This window comes from Grampus griseus, assembly GCF_964374135.1.
Source record: "Grampus griseus genome assembly, chromosome: 3".
NCBI classification, from domain to species: domain Eukaryota; kingdom Metazoa; phylum Chordata; class Mammalia; order Artiodactyla; family Delphinidae; genus Grampus; species Grampus griseus.
This window is the reverse complement of record NC_139019.1, coordinates 70898380-70922804: the sequence shown is the minus strand read 5'-3', so window position 1 is coordinate 70922804 and position 24425 is coordinate 70898380.

Below are 24425 nucleotides of genomic sequence, written 5' to 3'. Positions count from 1 at the left end.
GAAAATAATAAAATCACAGATAGAGCCAAGTTCCTGTAAAGGCAGAGTAATGCAAAAGTCTTTGATAGTGTAGAAAAATGAATTCATAAGATCAGAGGAAGAGATGAGAATAAAGGGGCAGTCAGAGTTGAAGTGTGCCTAAGGAATAAGGTGTGAGTTCGATAGGAACCAGCATATCAGAGGGTAAAGCGGAGAATATTTGACTGTCACCTTCGGCGATGACTAGAGTAAGGAATGACAGATGTTGGAGTTGGGGAATAAACTAGAAGGCCCTAGTAGAACAGGAAACAGGATATGTAGTCTTTGCTGTTGGCAGAATTTGAAGCTTTTCGAAACCCCAGAGGCCTGACTGGGGACTGAGGTGTTGGTGTGATCTTGTAAACTTGCTTCCTCTGCTTGGCTCTGTTGCTGATGACAGCTTCGTGATGGAAGAGCGGTTGTTGTGGGACTGCCCCTCAGCACACAGCCTTCTACGTGCTCAGCTCTCAAGGAAAACAGAGACCTTAGGTGCAGGAGAGCCTAGGCCTCCTTGCTCCAGGAATTCTGTTGGAATGACTAAGCTATGGGAAGTCAAATAAATTGGCAGTTAATTGGTGAAGTGAAGATTTGCAAACTATAGCACTATATCTAGTTGCAGAAATCAGAGCCTGAAATAGTCAGGACAGTATTGCACAATTGCTGACTCAGGAGGGCCTCAACTATTTCCTTCTACCAAAGAGAAAAAGCAGCATCTAGTTTTCTTCCTTAAACTAAAACATGCGTTGTAGGAATGCCTTTCATGCTGATCATTCGACTCGTCTTTTGTTTTAGAACATCACGTTATGGCATAATTTAAAGAGTAATAGATAAGAGGGTAAGAGTCTCCATGCCCTTAAGTTACTAAATTATCTGACCTTTCTGTGTTACAGTGACATCAGTAATAGGATGATCCGTATCACTTTTGGGGGGGTCAACGTGATCATATCTGCATTAGAAAGATGATTTCGACACTAGGATGGAGGGTGGATTGGTAAGAGCTTATAGGAAGAACACAGTGGAACTAAATCAAGAAACTATCATCAAAATCTAGTGAGAATTCACGGTCTAAAAGGAGAGAGAATATGTTTAGCAGGACTAAAGTTTGATGACAAATTGGATATGAGGGAAAGAATGAAGTAGAGAGAGGAAGGTAACTAGGATGAAAGCAGGATCTTTGGTTTGGGTGGAGATGCCCTTTCTTAGAGAGGGAACATAAGAAGGTGAGCATGTGTGAGGGGAAAGATGCCAAATTTACTTTTAGGCACATTGATTTTTGATATTCACTTTAAGACATATCGGAGACATCCGGCAGGCATAAAGATGAACAGTTCTGAAGATATATGTATGCAGAATGTACATAGTTGGTGAGAAGATCACCCAGAAAAACGACCTCTGAGGCTCAGACAACATGATTTCATTTTAATATGTTTGAAACTTTAAACTACAGTTGAACAAGGAACAGCAGACTAAGAACTATCTTTACGTAAAACTTCATTTGAAAACGAAATTACTGTATGCAAACAATTGGCATTTAATGGATTCGTTTCCTCAGTCATTTGTGCATTTAAATGTTTACTTACCAGAGAAAGAGGAGCAATGTATCCTTGTTTGTATGTGTGTGTCCTTGTGCACATGTGAGAGTGTGCAACCAAAAACATTGTGTATGTATGTTTGTGTATACATAAAATTCTTGTGGATAAACATGTACGAGGAAATACAAAAAAAAATTGTTCTTAAGGACTAAGGGGAACAGTCGTTTTCGGAGGATGAGGAAGGAAATGTTTGTTGTGTAGGTATGTTGCTTTGCTTATAGTTCTGCTTCTAGTGGAGTGTAAAGTTAAGGTCACCCAAAGAATCCCTATTCAGTCATATAAATGCTAGAAAACATGCTTCCCCAGGGAAAGATCTTCTCAACAGCAAATAATCCTTAAATAATTCAATTGTAAATTCTAGTTCATATGTATGTAGTGTGTGTGTGTGTACACAAACTACACACATTACACACACACACATGCATAATTTTTTACCTAGTGGGAGGAAAAGCAATTTTTAAGAGAATGATGATTATAATAAAACACTTGAAGAATTATAATCAAAAACTAAAATAAATGATTTATGATTAAATAATCAACTGAAAACTTGCATGTGTTTCTCCTATAATGATATGTTTCAAAAATTTGATTAATTGTGCATAAGCTTCATGTGTCAATTTTGATAAATTGGATAACTTACTGAAAATAATATTAAAAACTCTAATTTCTTGTTCTCTGTATTTTATCTATGGTCATTACATATTCTTGACATTTATGCTAAATTCACATTTATGTGGAAGGACAGTTCTATCATCCTTTTCTTAAGCCCAGGCCACTTACTGAATTTTATGCTTGAGGTTGCCTAAAAACTATTCAGAATTCCTCTATAAAGAAATAGACTTTTCTAATGCAAGCAAGTTGTTTATTTAAATAGTTGAAGAGTTTTAGGGGTCCAATAAATGACACCCATATTTGTCTCTTTATTGTTTGTATATAATCAAAAACTGGCAAATGGAGCTCAAAATATTAACTTTACTACTAATAAAGTTTATCAGAGAGAATGACTTTTGATCTGTGACCAAATGAGTTAGCTAAATTAATCAGATTTGATTGGATAAGAACAGATGCCCCAACAGGGATACAGCTGCTCTCACGAGCTTAACCATAGTGTAGACAGCAGAAAAGAATTCATGCACCAGGCAGACAGTCTGGCTCTGAAAAAGGCCACCGGGGCCTAAGTCAAAGTACATTTAGCTTTTTATCCCAAACTTATCTCTCAGGTAAGTCACTCCACTTTCAGAGAAGAAGGGAGAAAAAGAGGAAGGAGAGAAATTGAAAGTATCCTTCTCAGACTTTTCGTTTCTAGGGAAGTAGAGCAGAAATTTGCTCTCCTCTTTGAAAACACGGGCAGAGTAAAACGCATCCCTACTTCACAGGTAATAAGTAACAAGGATGCTCCGTCACTTTCAGTGTATACAAAGCCCCTTGTATTAAGCCAGATGATAGAAATTAGTGTAACGTTATGGAGAATGGGGTCAATTCTATAGTTATAAAAATGTTCAGTTTCAGTTTCTTTTTCTTTTCATTGCTCTAGCTGGTTTAAGGAAATGAATGATTCTCATCTTGTCTGAGAGAACCAGAGTATCTTTATTTGTTCTCATTTAAACCCTATAATCCTAATAAGTATTTTAATGGACATATTTAGTTTATCGAATTTCATTTTTCACATATCTATAATATTTAATGCACTTATAGAAATGTTCTACTATTCATCTACCTGCCCCTACTTTATTCTGTATATTCTGTTTAGGAGAGTCATTACAAACAAACTTAAATGCATTTTTTGTGAGTTATTCGTTTTAGGTGTACAGCATAATGATTTGATATACGTGTATATTATGAACTGATTACCATAATAAGTTTCCTTAAAATCCATCACCACAGTTACAATTGTTTCTTCTTGTGGTGAGAACATTTAAGATTTACTCTTTTACCAATTTTCAAACATACAATACTGCATTTTTAACTAGAGTCACAATGCTGTATATTACATCATCAGGACTTATTTATCTTATAACTAGAAGTTTGAAACTTTTGACTACCTTCAACCCTTGTCTCTGGCAATCAACAATCTGATATCTGTATCTGAGTTCGATTCTTTTTTCAGATTCCACATGTAAGTGAGATCATATAGTATTTGTCTTTCTCTGTGTGATTTATTTCATTTAGCATATGCCCTTGAGGCCCATCCACATCACAAGTGGCAGGATTTCCTTCTTTTTATGACCAAATAGTATTCCATTGCAAGGCATACCTGTCAGCTTGATTGTTGAGCCAATCTATTTCTCCAATAGCATTTGCTCACTTCGTGTCTCTGTGTCACATTTCCGTAATTCTCAAAATATTTCAAACCCTCCACCAGGAAAAAAAGTTACAACTCGCTGAGATGATGGTTAGCCTTTTTTAACAATAAAGTACTTTTTAATTAAAGTATGTAATTCTTCTTTAGACATAATGCTATTGCACACTTAACAGACTACAGTATAGTGTAAACATAACTTCTTTTGATTGTTTCTTCTTCCAGTTTTATTGATATATAATTGACATATAGCACTGTGTAAGTTTAAGGTATACAGCATAATGATTTAAAAAAAAATTTTTTTAACGTGTAGTTGATTTACAATGTTGTGTTAATTTCTGCTGTACAGCAAAGTGATTCAGTTATACATATATACATTCTTTTTTATATTCTTTTCCATTATGGTTTATCACAGGATATTGAATATAGTTTCCTGTGCTATAAATTAGGACCTTGTTATTTATCCATTCTATATACACCAGTTTGCATCTGCTAACTCCAAATTCCCACTCCATCTCTCCTAAACCCCTCTCCCCCTTGGCAACCACATGTCTGTTCTCTATGCCTGTGAGTCTGTTTCTTGTTTCATAGATAAGTTCATTTCTGTCATATTTTAGATTCCACGTATAAGTGATATCATATGGTATTTGTCTTTCTCTTTCTGACTTACTTAGTATGATAATCTCTAAGTCCATCTGTGTTGCTGCAAATGGCATTATTTCATTCTTTTTTTATGGCTGAGTAATATTCCATTGTAGGTATATATACCACATCTTCTTAAACTAATCATCCAGTTGATGGCACCTGGGTTGTTTCCATGTCTTGGCTATTGTAAATAGTGCTGCTGCTATGAACATAGGGGTGCATGTATCTTTTTGAATTACAGTTTTGTCTGGATATATGACTGGGATTGCTGGATCATATGGCAACTCTGTTTTTAGTTTTTTAAGGAGCCTCCATACTGCTTTCTGTAGCAGAAATTGGCTGCACCAATTTACATTCCCACCAATGGTGTTGGAGGGTTCCCTTTTCTCCACACCCTCTCCAGCATTTGCTATTTGTAGACTTTTTCATGATGGCCATTTTGACTGGTGTGAGGTGGTACCACATTGTAGTTTCTTTTTTTTTTTTTTTTGCGGTACGCAGGCCTCTCACTGTTGTGGCCTCTCCTGTTGCGGAGCAGAGGCTCCGGATGTACAGGCCCAGCGGCCATGGCTCACGGGCCCAGCCGCTCCACGGCATGTGGGATCCTCCTGGACCGGGGCACAAACCCGTGTCCCCTGCATTGGCAGGCGGACTCTGAACCACTGCGCCACCAGGGAAGCCCCCTCATTGTAGTTTTGATTGGCATTTCTGTAGTAATTAGCAATATGGAGCATCTTTTCATGTGTCTCTTGGCCATCTGTATGTCTTCTTTGGAGAAATGTATACTTAGGCCTAATACCTTGTTTCAAATGGGTTGTTTGTTTTTTTGTTGTCGAGTTGTATGAGCTGTCTGTATATTTTGGAAATTAAGCCATTGTCAGTCTCATCATTTGCAAATATTTTCTCCCATTCCGTAGGTTGTCTTTTCATTTTGTTTATGGTTTCCTTTGCTGTGCAAAAACTTGTAAATTTGATTAGGCCCCATTTGTTTATTTTCGCTTTTATTTCTTTTGCCTTGGGAGACTGACCTAAGAAAACATTGGTACGATTTATGTCAGAGAATGTTTTGCCTATGTTCTCTTCTAGGAAGTTATGGTGTCATGTCTTATATTTAAGTCTTTAAGCCATTTTGAGTTTATTTTTGTGTATGGTGTGAGGGTGTGTTCTAACTTCATTGATTTACATGCAGCTGTCCAACTTTCCCAACACCACTTGCTAAAGAGACTTTTTTCCCATTGTATATTCTTGTCTCCTTTGTCATAGATTAATTGACCATAGGTGTGTGGCTTTATTTCTGGGCTTTCTATTCTGTTCCATTGATCCATATAAACATAACTTTTATATGCACTAGGAAACAAAAAAATGCATATGACTTTACTGTGATATTTGCTTCACTGCAGTGGTCTGGAACAGAACCTGCAATATCTTGGAGGTAGGACTGTACATAGATACCACATTTTCTTTATCCATTCAACCACTGAAGGACACTTAGGCTGTTACCATGTCTTGACTATTACAAACGATACTGCGATGAACACGGGGGTATCTTTTCAAGTTCGTGATTTTATTTTCTTTGGATAAATACTCAGAAGTGGAATTGCTAGATCATATGGTAGCTCTATTTTCAAATTTTTGAGGAAACTCCATGCTATTTCCGTAGTGGCTTCACCAATTTACATTTCCACCAATGATGAACAAGAGTTCCTTTTTCTCTACATTCTTACCAGTACTTGTTATTTCTTGTCTTTTTGATTATAGCCATTCTGACAGGTGTAAGGTGATACCTCACTGTGGTTTTGATGTAAATTTCTCTGATGATTGTGGTGTTGAGCACTTTTTCATGTACTTGTTAGCCATTTGTATGTCTTCTCTGGGAAAATTCCTTTTAAGATACGCTGCCCATTTTTTAATCAGATTGTTCATTTGTTTTCTTTTTCTGTTAAGTTGTATGAGTTTTTATATATTTTGGATAGTAATCCCTTATCAGATATATGACTTGCAAATATTTTCTCCCATTTGGTAGATTACCTTTTCATTTTGTCGATGGTTTCCCTTGCTGTGTAGAAGCTTTTTAGTATGATATAGTCCCACTTGTTTATATTTGCATTTGTTGCCTTTGCTTTGGTGTCAAATCCAAAAGACCATTGCCAAGACTGATGTTAAGGATTTATGTTTTCTTCTAGGAGTTGTATGGTTTCAGATCTTGTGTTCAAGTCTTTAAACCATTTTGAATTGATTTTTATGTGTGGTGTAAGACAGTGGTCCAGTTTCATTCTTTGGCATCTGCTGACCAGTTTTCCCAAGACCATTTACTGAAGAGACTATTCTTTCCCCATCGTATATTCTTGGCTCTTTTGTCAAATGCATTCTTTATAAGGTCTTTATCCAAGAGAGTTGGCAGTCTGATTAATGGTCACTAGAATGATGATTTCTTCTTTGCACGAATGAAAGATAGCGGTGTGTTAAGGAGGGACTATTTGAGACAAAGAGACAAATCAAAAGAGTTTGGATAGAAGATAGTTAGCTTTGAAGTAGATGGTTAAAAACAATGTATATACTTAAAGATACCTAAAAATAAGCAATATAATTATATTTACCTCAGTTTCTAAAGATTTATTCTAATTAGTAAGTTAAGGGTAGAAATTGCACTATACAAAATGTCTAACAGGTTGTTCCTCCTGTGAATGTTATTGGATTTAATATTATTACTATTATGTGAAACCTGAAACTCTACCACCAAAGAAAAGAAAAAAACAGGAAAAATTTAGTTTTGTGATTTAATCACACAGTTAACGTATAAATTTATGATGCTAAAAAGGTGATACTGGGCTTCCCTGGTGGCGCAGTGGTTGAGAGTCTGCCTGCCCATGCAGGGGACGTGGGTTCGTGCCCCGGTCCGGGAAGATCCCACATGCCACGGAGCGGCTGGGCCCGTGAGCCATGGCCGCTGAGCCTGCGCGTCCGGAGCCTGTGCTCCGCAACGGGAGAGGCCACACAGTGAGAGGCCCACATACCGCAAAAAAATAAAAATAAAAAAAGGTAATATTACTATGGATCACTGCATTGGCCATATTAACATTTATATTTAAGTTAAAATTTTTCATAAGATCGCTGTAGCTTTTAATTACTACATTTAATTTAGAAACTTAGAGGAAATGAGTGATGATCACTCATGCCTTTGGATTTCATGAAAGTGGGGATAACATTTAATCAGTTTGTTCACCAAAGTATTCTTTAAAGTTTTGCTGAATGCATGACTAGATTAACAAACTGGAGACAGCTGAGAATATAAAAAATGTCAGTATCAGTCTTCTTGGAAGGCTTTGTTAGTTTATAATGTAGCTGAAAATTCCTGACCTTTTCAAGAGAAAGAGAAACATACAGGTCTCCTTCATAATTGTCTTATGTCTAAAGATGCCAGATTTTTATGGAGCATTTGAAAGCATTTTTTTCTTTAAATAGAAGAAATTTGGCTTTAACATATGAAATGGTGTCTTAGAAAGTTCTCTTATTCTTTATTCATAAAAGATATTTTAAATAGATCGAGGAGTGTAGTGATAACCCTTATTAAGCATGGAATAATGAAGTGTTGACCTGCTGTTATGGCAAACAGAGAAATTTTCATTTGTACTTTAATTTGTCTAGATTAGCAATGAATAATAAGAGAAAAAAAAAACACACAAGAAATGCAATACTGATTTCTCCAGGCTCTGAGATTAGGAACAGATAGAATTATTATTTAATATAAATTGGGAGATTTCCTACCTTTTAAGATAGAAAAGATGTTAGAAGTATAACTATAATGACCTTGGGGTAATTTGTAATTTAAAGCAATTCAGAAAATGGGACAAATTATGTAGCAAAATAGTAAGAAATAAGATTCAAATCATAGTTTATTTGCTTTTGAGCCATGTAATTTTATTAAGTGACTCAATTTCTCTGTACTTAGTAACATCATTTATAAAATGAGGATGAGAAGAGTGCTATTTCATAAGAGCTATTGTAAGGATTAAATAAGACTATTTAAATAAGGGACTAGTACTATGCCTGACAAATGGTAGGTGCCCAATAAGTATCAGCACCCCTTTTTGTTTCCTCAGAAACATGGGGAAATTTTGAAGAAAACCAGCTTACTTTCCTGGCTAGGAAAGCACTTAAAGGAACATGAAGCTAAGCAATTCTATCAGAGTTTTCTAATCTTTAGCCTCTATCAGAAAGATGCTAATGCAATCCTATGAAAGGTTTTGATTTAAATAGAAATGTTAATAAGGCCAATGCACTGATCCATAACAACATTGCCTTTTTAGCGTCTACTGAATTGTGTTTGGAAAAAGTGAGAGATACAGAATTTCCCACAGACCTAATTTTCTCTAGCCAAGCCTCACGCTAAGGGTTTGACTGGTATGGGTGGATAAGGGAAAAAGTCATCACTGAAGATCTCTGTCAAGAGACTCTGGGCACAGGGGCCAAGTCTTTGGTCTAACAAGCTCCCCAGCTGATTATTATAAACATTAAGGCTTGAGATGCACTGGTCTCCAGGATAATTTTCCTGAGTCCTGAAGTAGCCCATTATTTTTTTTGAAGGATAGAGAAACTACTCAGTGAGCTGTTACCATTGGAAAAGCCGCACACTCTTCTCACTTTTTTTCCTTAGGGTCCAATATTCATATGATATTATTATAAATAACAAACAAATGGGGAGAAAGATTGTTTTCAGTGCTTGAACCATTAAGAGGCCCATCCTACCTTTTTGCTTATCTTGCCAGGGTGGTCCCCTTGGGTAGCTGTTGGGGGAGAGTTCAGGGAGAACTCAGCTGATTCCCAAAGTGGATTCAAACCGTAAGCTACAGACACAAACTAGGCTGGGTTAAAATCAAAATGAAATAAAGACAGAGTTGTTGAAATTGATGTAGGCTGAAGATTCTCGCCTTGTCTTCACTTCCAGCAAGAATGTACCTTTCTTGTACAGTTGACGGATGGGCTTCATGACTTGGAGACGTCATTCTACTTTATAACTGTTGGTTAGCTGTTACTATTTTACCAATTCCCAGATCCATTCTTGTACCATTAATAATGCCAGAAAGCAGCTGTGTTAAAGCTGAGGCCGTCTCCCAGTTTCACCAGCCTTTGAGGTCACAAGTAGAAGTAGTTCCAAGGGATTCTGCTCCCTTCAAGGTCTGATGTTTCCCCCACCTGTTATACTGTTAGGGCAGTTCTCAACTTCATTTGTTAATATAAACCTTTTACATTCATTTCTGTGGTTGTTCTTTCTTCTATTTTTCCAATGAGTATTGTCCTTCTCTATTCTTTCTATTCATCTAACTTAACCTCTCTGACTAAAATTTCTTTCCGGGATCACATCACACACTCTTAATTTTTATATGAATCTCACCTAATGGTTCAAACAAAAAGCTGCTCCTGCCTTGTAAGATCAGCCCTGGAGGCTTCCTCTCGAGTAAAGTAACATCAGCTCCTTCTCCAGCTGTTCTGGTGTATTTCAGACTCTAGATAAAGTTTTCCATTGTCACTATTTTAAGATTTCCAAGTTTCATCCCCTATGATAGGGAAGAAGTAAAATGGAAAAACAGAGCCAGGAGCAATAAGAACACACAGGAACAAACAAGTAAGCAGCTTTCAGGTTGCACCAAATATGGCACCAGTGCCCTGATCTAGTGTTCATGAGTTTGATATCAATTATGACATTTTGATGTTCTAAATCAAAGATATGGCTAAGATCACAGTTACTATGGAGACCTCAGAAAGAATTGCTGACCTTCAGTGAGTTCTTTATAGCATCAGTGAAAGACACATAAAAAAGAAAGGCATTTAAGAGGTCCAATATTTCATTCAGAGAATTTCTTTGTACTAAGGTTTAGTGAGATTCAGGTTATAGGTTTTTTCTTATAGTTCCTTATTATTAATATTAAATACAATTTAATATTAAAGAATTCGTAATATTATCAAATACTTTTGTTTGTCAACGTACTTCGCCATTACTCCCAAGGTTTTCTTATTTGGTTGTTAATTTGAATCAATTTATAAAAGCGATCAATCAATGTCACGGGTACAGAAAAAGTGAGTTAATTCTGCTTATGTAACCAGCCGTATTTGGACTTTACAGCATTTTAAACTGAGAGAAATGTTACTCACTGTAAGTTAGGTTTCAACCAGGAGTGCACTGCCATTGGCTGTTGGCTCTTACAAACTACTACAAATATGTATCTTAGAAGAGAGAGAGAGGTTATGGGCAAAAATCCAAAATGAACAAATAAAAATCTCAGAGAATAAGTGGTACAATGTGCAAGCAAAGTTCTAGCACTCTTCCTTTGCCCATCCAGAAACTGATGTTTCTGACTCAATCACCTTACCTAAATGAAGGCTTCTTATTTTGATATATACAATTTTAGAGGGAGAGAGATGGTTCCTCCTAACCACTAAACTTTAAGGAAAAATGTCCCTATAAAAATATATCTGACATATTTTATCTTTTCCCTACCTTCCACATAGATCTTGATGAATATAACACACACACACACACAGAGTGCACACACAATATTGTATTTGTTTTCTACTGATGCATAACAAACTACCACAAACTTAGCACTTTAAACACATATTTATCATCTCACAGTTTCTGTGGGACAGGAGTTTGGGCTCGCCTAAGCTTGCTCTTCTGCTCTGAGTCTCATATGGCTTCTATCAAAATGTCAGCAGGGCTGGGTACTCATCTGGAAGGTTGACTGGGGAGGAATCCACTTCCAAACTCATTCAGGTTTAGGCAGAATTCATCTCCTTGAGGCTGTATGACTGAGGCCTGCAGGTCCAACAGGCTGTCTGTACTTCGTGCCACCTGGGCCTCTCCATAGGTAGCTCACAACGTTGACTGCTTCTTTAAGGCAACCAGAAGAATTGAGAGTGGAGCATTCTGAAATTCTCTAGGCTCTGGTCTTAATAAACGTATGGAGAGATTACTACTTGTCAGAAGGCCACATCAAGGAGAGAGAAATTTATTCGGGGTTTTCTTGCAGCCACTCTGAAACTAGGAATTGTAAAGACTCTTGCACTGTGGTCATCTCTCTGCATCATTTGGCTATATATTCTGGGACTCAAAGAAGGACTTGTATAAATTGCTGCACATAAGTTTCAGTTCAAGAGTTTCAGTTCATTTATTAATCCTTTACCTCCTGAGATGAGACTCCCTAGGACTTCCAACTTATAACATCTGTAAAGGGGTATACCAGCCCCTCACTTCTCCAATATTACTCAGCCTCCACCCATCCCCCACGTTATTTCATCTGTTCCAAGGCCTTAAAGACAATCTATACGCCAAAGATTCCTAGAACTATCTAACTAAAGCCCAGAGTCTCTTTCCATATTCAATCCTATATCACAATTGACTCCCCAATATTTTACTAAGATTATTGCAGATACTTGAATCTGGACAGTTCAAACCTTATTCATCACCATTCTCCCCACTCACTTGCTCCCACCCATTCTTGCCTGATCCTCTTCTTCCTCTCATTAAAATAGCAGCAACACCCACTCAGTGGCTCAATTCACTAATGTGGGACTCCTTTGCTCTTTCTTCTTCCTCACCATTTACAACTTAACATATACTAGCGATTCAGCTTCCTAATATTTACAATTAAGATCCATGAACCCATCACTCAAATTAAGAAATATAAGTTACTGTTACTTTCTGTTGAATTCCACTTGGTGCTTGCTTTGTAGAACATCTCACTTCCTCCTCATTCCCCCACATCTCATTACTATTTCAAATTTTGTATTCATCATTGCCACGTTCTTCTTCATATGTATCCTCCGACAAAATAATGGTTATATTTGTCTGGTTTTGAAGGCTATAAAAACGGTATTCTAACACAGGCTTTCTTCAACAACCTGCTTTTTTCACTCGACACTATTCCTTGAGATTTATCCATATTGTTGCATGTAGGGATAGTTAACTTGGAACTTGTATAGTATACATTTTATAAATATATAACAGTTTATTTATACATTTACCTAACAATAGTCATTTGTGTCTTAATTTTTCTTTTACTATTATCTTCAATTCACATGTCATGAACAGGAATCTTAAAAGTCCATTCTTTAAAAGTCCAGTCTACTTCTTATTAAAAGAAGTAGAATTTCTGGATTGTAATACGTGCAAATTTCCAAGGTAAACAGTTAAGGCCAAATTATTTTCCGGTGTATAGATAAAAATTTAAACTCCCTCTTGGAGGGTTTAAGAGTTCCAGTTGCTCTGTATCCTGACCAACACTTGATTTTTAAAGATATTTATTTTTGTCAATATGGTGGGTATAAAATAGTATTTCACTGTGGTTCAGTTTTCATTTTTCTGAAATTTAATGTAGGTGGATATATTTTAGTTTATTTTTGGCCATTTGTCTTCCCTTCTGTAAAATTTATGTGTATGTGTTTTTGTGCATTTTTCTATTATGTTGTTTGCTATTTCTTAGTGAATTTTATAGTGAAGTTCTTTATACTGTATGTGGATGACATTTTTCAGTTATAGGTGTGCAAATGTTATTCTCCCAGTTTGTGGCTTTTTTGTATTTATTTGTAATCAACAGAAAACTTTTCTTTCCTTTGATCAACAGAAGTTCTTAATTTTAATGTAAATAAAATAATGATTACTTTTTGTGTGTGTGTGTGTGTGTGTGGTACGCAGGCCTCTCACTGTTGTGGCCTCTCACTGTTGTGGCCTCTCCCGTTGCGGAGCACAGGCTCCGGACGCATAGGCTCAGCGGCCATGGCTCACGGGCCCAGCTGCTCCACGGCATGTGGGATCTTCCCGGACCGGGGCACGAACCCGTGTCCCCTGCATCGGCAGGCGGACTCTCAACCACTGCGCCACCAGGGAAGCCCCTATGATTACTTTTTATACTAAGTAATTTTTTTGTCTTATATAAGAAATCCATTCACTTCCCCAAAGTCATAAAAATATCCTACAATTTCTCATAAAAATTTAAAATATTCAGCTTTTAAGTTTTAACTGATATAGGATTGATTTTTGTATATGGTGTGATATAAAAGACAAATTCTTTTTTTTTTTAAACAGTGGAAACTCAAGTCAGTTACCATTGATTGCTCAATGTGTCAGTTTCCCTGCTTTAAATCGTGTTGCTATACATTGGTGGGTCTATTTCTTGGCTCTCTTTTGTTGGTATATTTTCTATCCTTGAGGCAAAAATCACACTCTTAAATGCTATAGCTTTATCATAAGTCTGGATATCCAGTAGAGTAAGTTCACTTCTCTTTGAGGTTTTGATTAGATTTGTGTTGAATGTATTTGCAAAGAATTGACAACTTTACTGTACTGAATCTCCATGTTCTTGAATATGGTATACTTTATATATATTAACTTGCTAAACTTTAATTAATTTTAATGATCATCTTTTGAGTTTATCTTACAAATAATGTCATTTGCTATTTTTTCCTTTCCAATACGTGAGACTTTATTTATTTATTTATTTATGTTTTATGGAGAACTCAGAACATCTAGTGTAAAGTGATATCTTGGAAGTAGTGATAACTTGCCAATATTTTGTCATTGTTTCCCCCACAATTCAACTTTTAGCTTTGCTAACACTGTAGCTTTATTTTCTATTTTATTAATTTCTGATCTTTATTATATCCTTACTTCTATGTCTTTTATATACTTTACCTTTTTGGAGGGAAGGGTGCGGGGGGATGCCACACGGCTTGTGAAATCTTAGTTCCCCAACCAGGGATTAAATTCACGCCCTTGGCAGTGAAAGCATGAAGTCCTAACCACTGGCCTGCCAGGGAATTCCCACTTTACCATTTTTTATCCTTTTTGCTAAGTTTTTAAGTTTGATTACTAATTAATTTTCAACCTTTATTCTGAGATAGATATAAATACTATAATTTACTTTTGAGAATTTTTTTGCATCCCACAAGATTTGAAATATTTATTACTGGTCAGGTCTAAATATTTTCTAATGTCTGTTATGAAATCTGCTTTGATCTATGAGTTGTTTATGACATATATGACTTTAGATTTTTTAGCATATTTTTGGTTTTGTTGATTTCTAAATGTATCTAAATTTTAGCAATTTAGATGGTAAGTAATTTAGTATTAAGCAATTTTGGTCTGTGTGTATTGATTCTTTGGAATTTTTTAAGACTTTTTAATGAAACAACATGTTCAATATGTGCTTGAAAAAACTTAAGTATACCACAAAAGTTGGGTACACAGTTCTTTACATGTGCTTTACACATATATTTTATTTGTCAAACAAAATCTAGGTTAATCATATTGTTAAAATCTTTTAGACCATTATTGATTATTTTATCTTGACCTAATAATTTTTAAGAGGACTGTGATGAAGTATCTCATTTTGATGTCAAATTTTCATTTTGTATATTTTGAAGCTATAATATGAGGTGTTTTACAAGCTAAAAATTATTGTATATTTCTGATGAATTGAAACATTTATCATTATATATTGTTACCTTCTTCATTTCTAGCAATAGGATTTTTGCCTTAAAAACTACTTGTCTGATATTAACATTGCATAACATTGTTTTCTAGATCATCCTTTCCTTAAACTAGGTCTTTATGAATCCAGGCTCCATGCAGAGGTTGGTGAGGAGTGGTTATAGAGCAAGGCTTTGTCTCTTGTCCCCCATATGTTCCCGGCATAAAAACCTAGCTCTAGGCTACTCAAGATCAGTAGATACACCCAGGGCAGCAATTACCCTCAGTGCTTATTAACTTCCCTGGATTCACACTCATGCTCCATTTCTGGCCCCATAGCATTTGCCTTTCCTTTTCTTACTTGAAAAATAACTTATTTATTAAAGAAAAAATACAGATAGACAGAAACACACACCATTATTATTTAGGAATATAGAGGAAGAGTTTTAGTTTTCATCTTCCATACTGCAAGAAATGGACATCCTGTATTTAAATATCTTTCAAAAACACCCAATTCCCGTCATTTCTACTGCCACTAACCTCAGTCAGGTCCTCACTTGTTTTCCTGCCTCTTTTGCCCTTCCAACCGTTTCTACTACAACCTGAGCATCCTTTCTGAAATGCAGATCTTTTGGGGTCATTCCCCATTGTTCTCAGCATCTGGACTGGGTTATTTAATATGGCCCAAATGCTTTTGATGACTGCTTCTCTCTCCATAGTCCTGCCTTATATGAACCCCTACCCAACTCCACAACATTTGATTCTGCTATAAAAGTTGCTACTTACCTTTGTGGAGGAATTTTTAATGTGTGCTTTATAAACATTATCTTAGCTGATCCTTGCAAAAATCTTATTTATTATTATCCCCATTTTATAGTGAGAAGTAGAAAGGGTAAGTGACTTAACTAAAGTCACACAGTTATTAATTGGTGAACTTGAGATTTCATCCTATGTCTGCTTGACTTCAAAGAACCTATGTTATTTTTCTGATCCTCCTATAGTTCCTTTCTCATTTCTGGGCTTTTGTTCCTCATCCTAGAATTCATCTCATCCTTTCCCCTCCATCATGCCTTTTTCATCCTTGAGGGCTTACTTGCTCAAGTGCTCTTTTTAATGTGTCTTTTTACTCTGCCATAATTTCTCAGCTTCTTTACTCTTCTGCATTTACCTTTAGATGCTAAGCTGTGTGACAGCAGAGACGAAATCTACCTTGTTCTCAGTGGCATCTTTAGTATCATGACACATACTTTCTAAAAATTCCTAAAAAATATACTGGTTCCAAAAATTCTGACATAACTTAAGAAAAGGGATTTTGTTTCATGGTAAATCAAAGCATGGGAATTTTTTTTTTCTTTCATTTCTGGAGAACCAGTCGGTAGTTCCCAGGTCAAAGAGAGTACTGATTTGATTTACTGTTTTCAGTATAAAGCTGCTTCTCATGGTTGAAATTTTATAAATATAAAAGTAGAAGTTATATTTTAAGAGCAAGTTCTTTAATAAACCCATACAATGGTTGTTTAATTGATGTTAAGCAAGATTTTCAAACTCCGTTAATATTATGAGAGAAATGTGAATTCCATAAAATGAAAATCTAAGCATTGTAGTCTACTTTTGAATATCCACAGGATCTATCTATTTCTGTCTGCACTGTTGCTTAAGAATTCAGATAAGTGTGGGTGGTTGATGCAGTCTCACCATTTTATAAGAAATAAATATGTATTTTCATCAGGAAAAGGTACCAGTATTTGTTCATCTCTTTTAGGCAGTTAATACTTTATTTTACATTTTATTTTGAAAATTTTTGTCAGACTATTTACTTGTTTCCATGTGAAATATGTAGTAATAGATGGAATTTACCCTCAGAATTTAAGAAATTATTTTTTAAAACCAGTTAAACTAGTACAACTAAATGAAATATTCATTTTCATTGTTTTTCATTGTAGTAAATTTAAGTATATATTTTTTTCAGACCCAGATTCACTTCTAATTATATACCCTACAAAAAGGCATGCTTAGATATACGAGGATAGATATGCACAAACGCCATAGCATTCTTATTCATAATAACCAAAAACTGTAACTAATCAAAATGTTCACCACCAGTAGAATGGAAAAGTAAATTAAGGTGTATTCATACAATGGATTATTTGACAGCACGTAAAACAAATGAACTACAGATATTTAGCATTATGGAGAAATCTTAATTAAAAGTCTAACATTAAGTGAAGGAAGTCACACCAAAGAAATATATACTCTGTGAGTCCCTTTATATAAAGTTCACAACAGGCAAAACTGAATTATATTATTTAGTGATATATTTTTAGGTGGTAAAGCTATAAAGATAAGCAAGAAAATTATTATCGTAAATGTCTGGACAGTGATTTCTTTGAGTGGGAGTTATAATTGGCAGGCTGTCGGCAAAGTTCTATTTTGTAACCTGTTGATCGTTACACAGATGTTTGCTTTATTATAATTCATTAAATTGTGCACTTATCTTTTTTATACTTTTTCTTGTATTTGCATATTTCATAATAAAAGGAGGACAGGACCACAGTAAAATTTCATTTGTTTGCTTTAAGTCCAGAGTATTACTGAAAGACGAACTAGACTTACCAGTTTCTACAGCATGTTAGTCTGTATCACTGCTCAGGGAGGAAATGACTTTACTGAGGAAAAAGAAGATAAAGTTTGTTGTGGCTAAAGAAGCATCAGATTTCTTCATTAGCAAGGTGTGTAAAACACTAGTTTTCCACTTACAGCAATAAGCTAGGTTGAGCCAGTCAAAAACATTTTGAATAGTGGTTAGTTTTGCAAAGTAAGGCTGTAGAATAGAACTTCGTTTTTATACAAAGCTAATATGGCTAGTCATTTTAATGCCTGATATTCTTTTTATTATTATGTTCTAAGGAAATTGGTAATTCCATCAGACACAAGTAGAAACAGTTTTGACATCCTTATTTCATCAGCCATTCGGTGTATAGAATAAGTTATAAGAGAATGAATGAATGAATTGGTGAGAACTTTGTAACGTTTCTTGCTTTTCTGTAGTATTTAAGAACAAACCTATTAATTCATTAAATAAGTATTAATTGACCAGCAACTCTGCTGTAAATCACTGTGCTTGAGCTAGGAATAGAAATATAAAGATGATATGCCTTTTGTCCTTAACTTACTTAAAATACTTGTTTTTAATGGGTTAGGCCTTTGAAATTTAGTATTTTACCTGTGGTTCTTTCAACTGTTTCAATTTAATTAAGAGAGCTATACTGTCAGCTCGATTTAATTTTGTTTCCTCCAGCCATCTGAAGTATAACTTCCTTACTGAATTATAGATGTCTTAAATTATTGAGTCCCTTGGTTTACCTTAATCAGGATGAGACTAATGTTTTTTAGAAAAGAAAAACAGAAGTTCATGTATTTGAGAAATATTTAGGAAGTATGGCTAGAAGAATGAAGGAAGGAGATGGTGCATTCAGTTTTGGACATGTAGCCTTTCAGATGCCTGTGGAACATCCAAGGAGAGGAGTTGAGTAATTAGTTTAATATATAGGACTGACTGAGCTCAGTACTATATATTAAAGGATTTATTCCTTGGATTGGATTCTTTCACATGGAGGTGGTAAACAAAGCTATATGCATATAGATGGTAATTAAAGCTATAAATGATGCTCCTCAAAAGAATGTATAGAGTAAGAGTCAAGGGCCTAAGAGACAACCCTGAAGACACTGATGTTTAGGGAAATGGCAGTGAAAGAGAAAGAAAGACAAAGAAAATGACAGAGTGTGGTATCAATAAACCAAGGAAAATCATGTTCAAAGAGGAGAAATTAGTCAGCAATACCAAGTTCTACAAGTAAAATAAGGTAAGAGTACCCATTAGGGATTTAGAAACAAGGCATGTAACAACAGTTTCAGGAAATTCTTGGGGGTGGTTTCCAGATTGTAATGGGTTGGGGAATGCACAAAAAGTGAGGCAAGGGGGAAACACTGGTTCTAGGACACTTTTTTAAGAAGTTTCCCTATGAAAGGGAAAAATAGGACAGTAGGTGAAGAGTGACTTGAAGACAAGGGTATTGGGTTGTTTTTTAAAAATGGAGAGAGACAGGTATATTGAGACAATATTTTTGAGAAGAACCAATAAAAACATGGAAATCGGAGTGTGGGGGGCGGGAAGGAAGAAACACAGGATTTTCAAGGAAGTATGGTCCTTGAAAGCCTGAGATAGAAGAGGGAGAAGGAGAATCCAGAGCACAGATGAAAGGATTGGCCTCATGCAGAAGGAATAACACACCTACATGTGTGATGGAAGAGTTAGAAGCAGTGGGTACGGATGTCCGTTTGCTTGCATGCTTGGATGATATCTTCTGTTTTCTTTGTGAAGAGATAATAAACTGAGGGTAAAAAGTTAGCTAACATAAAGGAGAATAGAGATAATAACCATTTCTTGGAATAATGGGAAAGAGAGGTAGGGAACTAAGGAAAAATTGATCCAATCTTCAGGGTTTGTTTGTTTGTTTTCCCCAGGAAGGTGCAATATAAACAGAAAATTTGGCAAGGAATTTGAGGTAGAAAGAGAGCTTAAAGTGGTAGGCCAGGGAATCTAAATTAGTCGGGAATTAGATTGGGAATCATAGAGACACACAATTTTGAGGGTTAAGGAATTAATTAAAGGTCATGATCAGTGTGGAGAATGGGGATGACTGAATGAGAACTGAAAGGCTAAGAAGCTGTTGTCAGAGAAAGGAATTTAAGATTTTAGAGATGGACTAGTTCTAGATAATAATAAGTTCCAAGTTTGTACATGGCAAAATGGCCGAAATGGAAAGTGAGCAGATCTACCATATTGGCCTGTTTATCCCTCAATTTGCCGTATTGGTTTAATACATTTTTATCTCCACATATTTGTTGGTCCCTTTTATCTACAATATCCAATTATTTCTTTATCTTTCTATTCAAAATCTACCCAAATTTTATGAGTCAACTGAAGACCAATCTCACTCAAGCCTTTCCTCACTACCTCAGCCCACTGGGATTACTTCCTATTATGTCCTGTTATGAATGCATAATATTCAATGTGCTTCCCTCAGTGGCCTACATGAATTACCAGGGTTTGCTACAAACATTATATTTCTTGCTACCCCTTTTGTTCATACCAGTATACCTTTGCTCATGCCTGTGCCTGTCTGGGAAGCCAGTACCTTTTCCTTCTCTGTCAAGCTCCATCAGCTTTCTGAGCTAGTTGCCCTCTCCTCTGTTCTTATCATTCATTCCCTATGCATATATATATTTCAGCACTGCTGCACTGTGCTCACATGAAACACTTTACATTTTATTCCTTACAAGCCTGTATACTTCTTGAAACAGCGTTTTCATTTTACTTATTCCAGTGCCAAGAACTGTGCCTGGTATAGAACAGATGTTCAATATATGTTTGTAGAGGTGAATTGCAGTAAAGCATTGTTCAGTCACTTGGTGGCTATGTGATCTAGGCATGTTACATTCATTTTCCCAGCCTCTGTCATCTAGGGGAAGAAAGAGACATCTCACAGAGTTGTTGAGGAGTTAGGTGAGATATCTAATGGAGAGGAAGCCTCCAGTCTAGTTTGGCAGACAGAAGACTATAGGAATGCTTCCAACTTAATTTTAGTCTACTTTGTGCCATTCTTGTCTTTTTAAATTGATATTTAATACATGTATTGCTATTAACATTTTTATAAGAATATCTTAACTCATCAACTAGATATTAAATTTCTTGACGATAGGAATCATATATTAGTTTGTGTATTTCACATTACCTAGCATATATTGTGAATATGAATAAATACTTATGAACAATGAATATTAAGTATTACCAAGCAAATGAACTAATTTCGCAGATTCTGTTTGATGTCCTAGCTCTGAGACAAATGAGGCAGGATAACTAAAAATGTTCCTTAAAGAAGAACAGAGCTACATATAAATACATATGTAATCAATGACACAATTCAACCTAACTAACCACTAACTGAATGGGGGTTAAAAGCATAAATTGAAATTTGTATACCATAAGCAGAATGGTTTTTTCCCTCAATGATTATAAGCCAAACTGCATATAGTCTAGTCTGTATCATTTGTGGTGCAGGAAAATTCTAATCTGGGCTACTCACCACACAAGCAGACATTTCACCACATGAAATGAATGACATCAGATATAGAGATGCTTATATAGCACCTGAATCATTAAATCCCTTTTCTCTGTGTTCATAGGAATGTTCTGGATTATGCAGGCTAGCATAAGCTGCCCATTATGTTGAAAATTAAAACAGACAAAAGCCTTGATATAGATGATCTACATCAAAGAGTGTTGTTTTTCTCATATACATGTATACAATTTTCATTAAAAATTGTATTCTTACCTATTCAGGGATTTCTTGGTGAAGATAGCAAAGCCTGTTTCCTAACTAACTGTATAGTAGAAAGATTTATAAATGTCTCATTACATATTAGAAAGAAGCTGAAGCAAGAAAAGAATTTCACAGAATAACTTAATAGTGAATGTATAGAAACATAGTTGTTTCTCAGTTGTAGCTAGTCAGAAAGAAGACAGGTGTAGCCCTCACCCGTCAAGTCCATTCCTTTATTCTGGCAATTTAATATGGTACCGATCAGGAAGTTCTGAATACTATGCATGTCACAACCTCAGAGTGGAGAGCTGATTTGACTTGTCTATTTGTTTGTACATATTTTGAATTTTTTTAAATGACACAATACAACTTGAAAAAGAAACATTTGATTGCAGGAGTTCATATGTACTCTTTAGATGTTTTCATAAACCTTCTTCATCTATATTTTCGGCAATTTTTCTTGGACGCCTAACAAGTACTGAAACCAGTTTGCCTCTCCACTTACCCTTTCATAATGTTCGTGACACAATCCTGTGTAACTTGACACCTTGGAACTTTAAACAGACTCAGAATCTTTTGGACCTTCTAGCCATCATCAATTCACATAGTGTGCAGTAAATCCAGCTCAAAATAAACAACACAGATGGAATAGAAGCTTATAGTACAATGTCAGCAGTATCCACAGATTGACAGAGCTAGTTAGGCTGCCAGATGCACAGAATGTTGTTCTATCTACTTGTTCTTTATAACTGGACTTGATGGAGTACATCAGTGTCAAACTCCTTGCTGGTTTCCACACGCACACGCACAGAAACGCACCCGCATAAACACGCACATTCCTGCGTTCTGTATCAACGGCGCCATCTGCTCTCAGCTTTACATGTGGTAGCTAACGAACTCTCCTCCTGTGCCTGGGTCTCACCGACTGCTTTCCCTGGAAACAAATGACAACAGTTTTTATCTTGTGCCCTCCTTGGCATTATAAAATAAGGCTCTTAACATTTCCATACGCATACATTTTACATGCATTTTTTAAAATTCTGTTTTATTTACTGATTCCCTAGAGAATGGCAATATCTCTTTTTATATCTCCCCCAAATTGAGATCTTCCTATGGAACTTCACATACCAAGATTGTTTTTTTCTAACTAAGATTTACATAAAAGCAATATATATAAAAGCCATAGGCCCTGAGATCATTTTGCTCTTTCTACACTTTTGCAGGGTGCTATCTGCTACTTGCCAAATGGGGATGTAAAAATTGGGGGGTTCAGTATATATTCAATGAGGCAAGACATTCATTCCTTTTCACTATCCTTCTATAAAATTTCAGTGGCAATAATGACCATGTTGGGAATGTTAAGATGAGGGAGTTGTACAAACATGAAATATTTTCATACACAAGTATCTTGCCTGCAGCAGAAAGCTCATGTGTTATTCTGTTCCCAAATGCAGAATTTTTGCCTTGACCTCTTTGCCATCTCTTGTGAGATCTAGACATGTACTAAGATAAAAAGAGATAATCACTTTTTTTAAACTGACAAAATCCAATTGTAATGCCTTTTCAAAGCAATGTATCCACATTGCTTTATATGAAATGTCATAAGAAGGATGTACAGAATGAAATGACAGAAAGATGACCCAGGTTTTGGCCCTACCAAATATCTTTTCCTGACCCATTTCCACGTCTGGCACCTGTCTCTATGACAATCTCTCCAGAAGATCTACGGAAGTTATGCTTACCTTTTGGTAACTAGGTAACATAATCTCCTGGAGGCTAGCTAATTGCAGCCCACGATAACCTCACATACAGTAACTGTTAAATTTTTCATTTCTTTCAAATTATTATGGATCAGTGGAAAGGGTATTGATTTGATTCATTAACGGATTCCCAGTCTGTTCCAAGGTTAATGATTACATGTATCTCAATTACACCCTTAACAGGTTATACCATATGATTTGTTTTAACTGCTTTGTACATTGTATATCTTCGTCAGCTGAAAGGCTTCTTAGCAGTTCATGATTTAACAAATCTTTCTCCTCCTCTCCCTAAAACAATGAACCTGCTTTGACGAAACATATCAAAGCAGGACAAAAATAAATTATAAAAGCTTTTTGCAGGATTCTCCAAGAACCATAGCATAACAGTTTATTTTAGTCAGGTAAATTGCAGGTAGTCTGCAATTCATTCATGTTTTAAATATTTATAAATATGAAGCAGGGAGGGGGAGGTCAATCCTTTTTTTTTTTTGATATTTTATACCACTTTTCTTAGGTAGGAAGCACTTTTTTTTAACTTTGATCTTTTGAATATACAGAGAGTACAATTTTATCTTAGAAAAGGAGAAGCAACATATATATTTTTAAAATCACCTGTAGTTCTTCCAGCAAAATCCAGACACATTTTAACTGTTCTAAAAAACAAAAACAAAAATTACATAATTCAAAATATAATCTGTTCACATGACACCCTTCAGGATGAGAGTCAGGCAAATGATTCTCAGGTACACTCCCATATACTGTCCGTGGCTAGTCAGGCAAGAGGATAAAGAGATGCACTGGAGGGTTCCCAGGGCAGAGAACACATCTATCAATTAGAGGACAACACAGAGATTTTGACAAGAAAGAAGACAGTTGTTTATTCTAGTCCTTCTATTTCCTTTTTATCCCCTCTCTACTGCCAGCAACCGTATTTGCCTCTGTATATTTAAGCCAAGCAAACTTCTCCTGTGTCCTGAACTAAAATTGTTGAATCATGGGACAGTCTATCTAATCTTGCTTTCTTTTGATGAGAAATCGCTGCTTCTTGCACATAGTACTGTAGAGTCCAGAGCAGGAATTATATTTTAAAGAATCTTATCACTTTTACTACCCACTTGTACTCTGAACAAGCAAAGCACCAGGGTCCCCTCCTTTCTGGAACCCCCAAGATTCTGACAGAGTTTGGGGACTCAGAAGCCAAATGGGAATCATCAGGAGGAGAGACTTCAGTTATACAATCCATTAAATAAAACAATAGAGCCT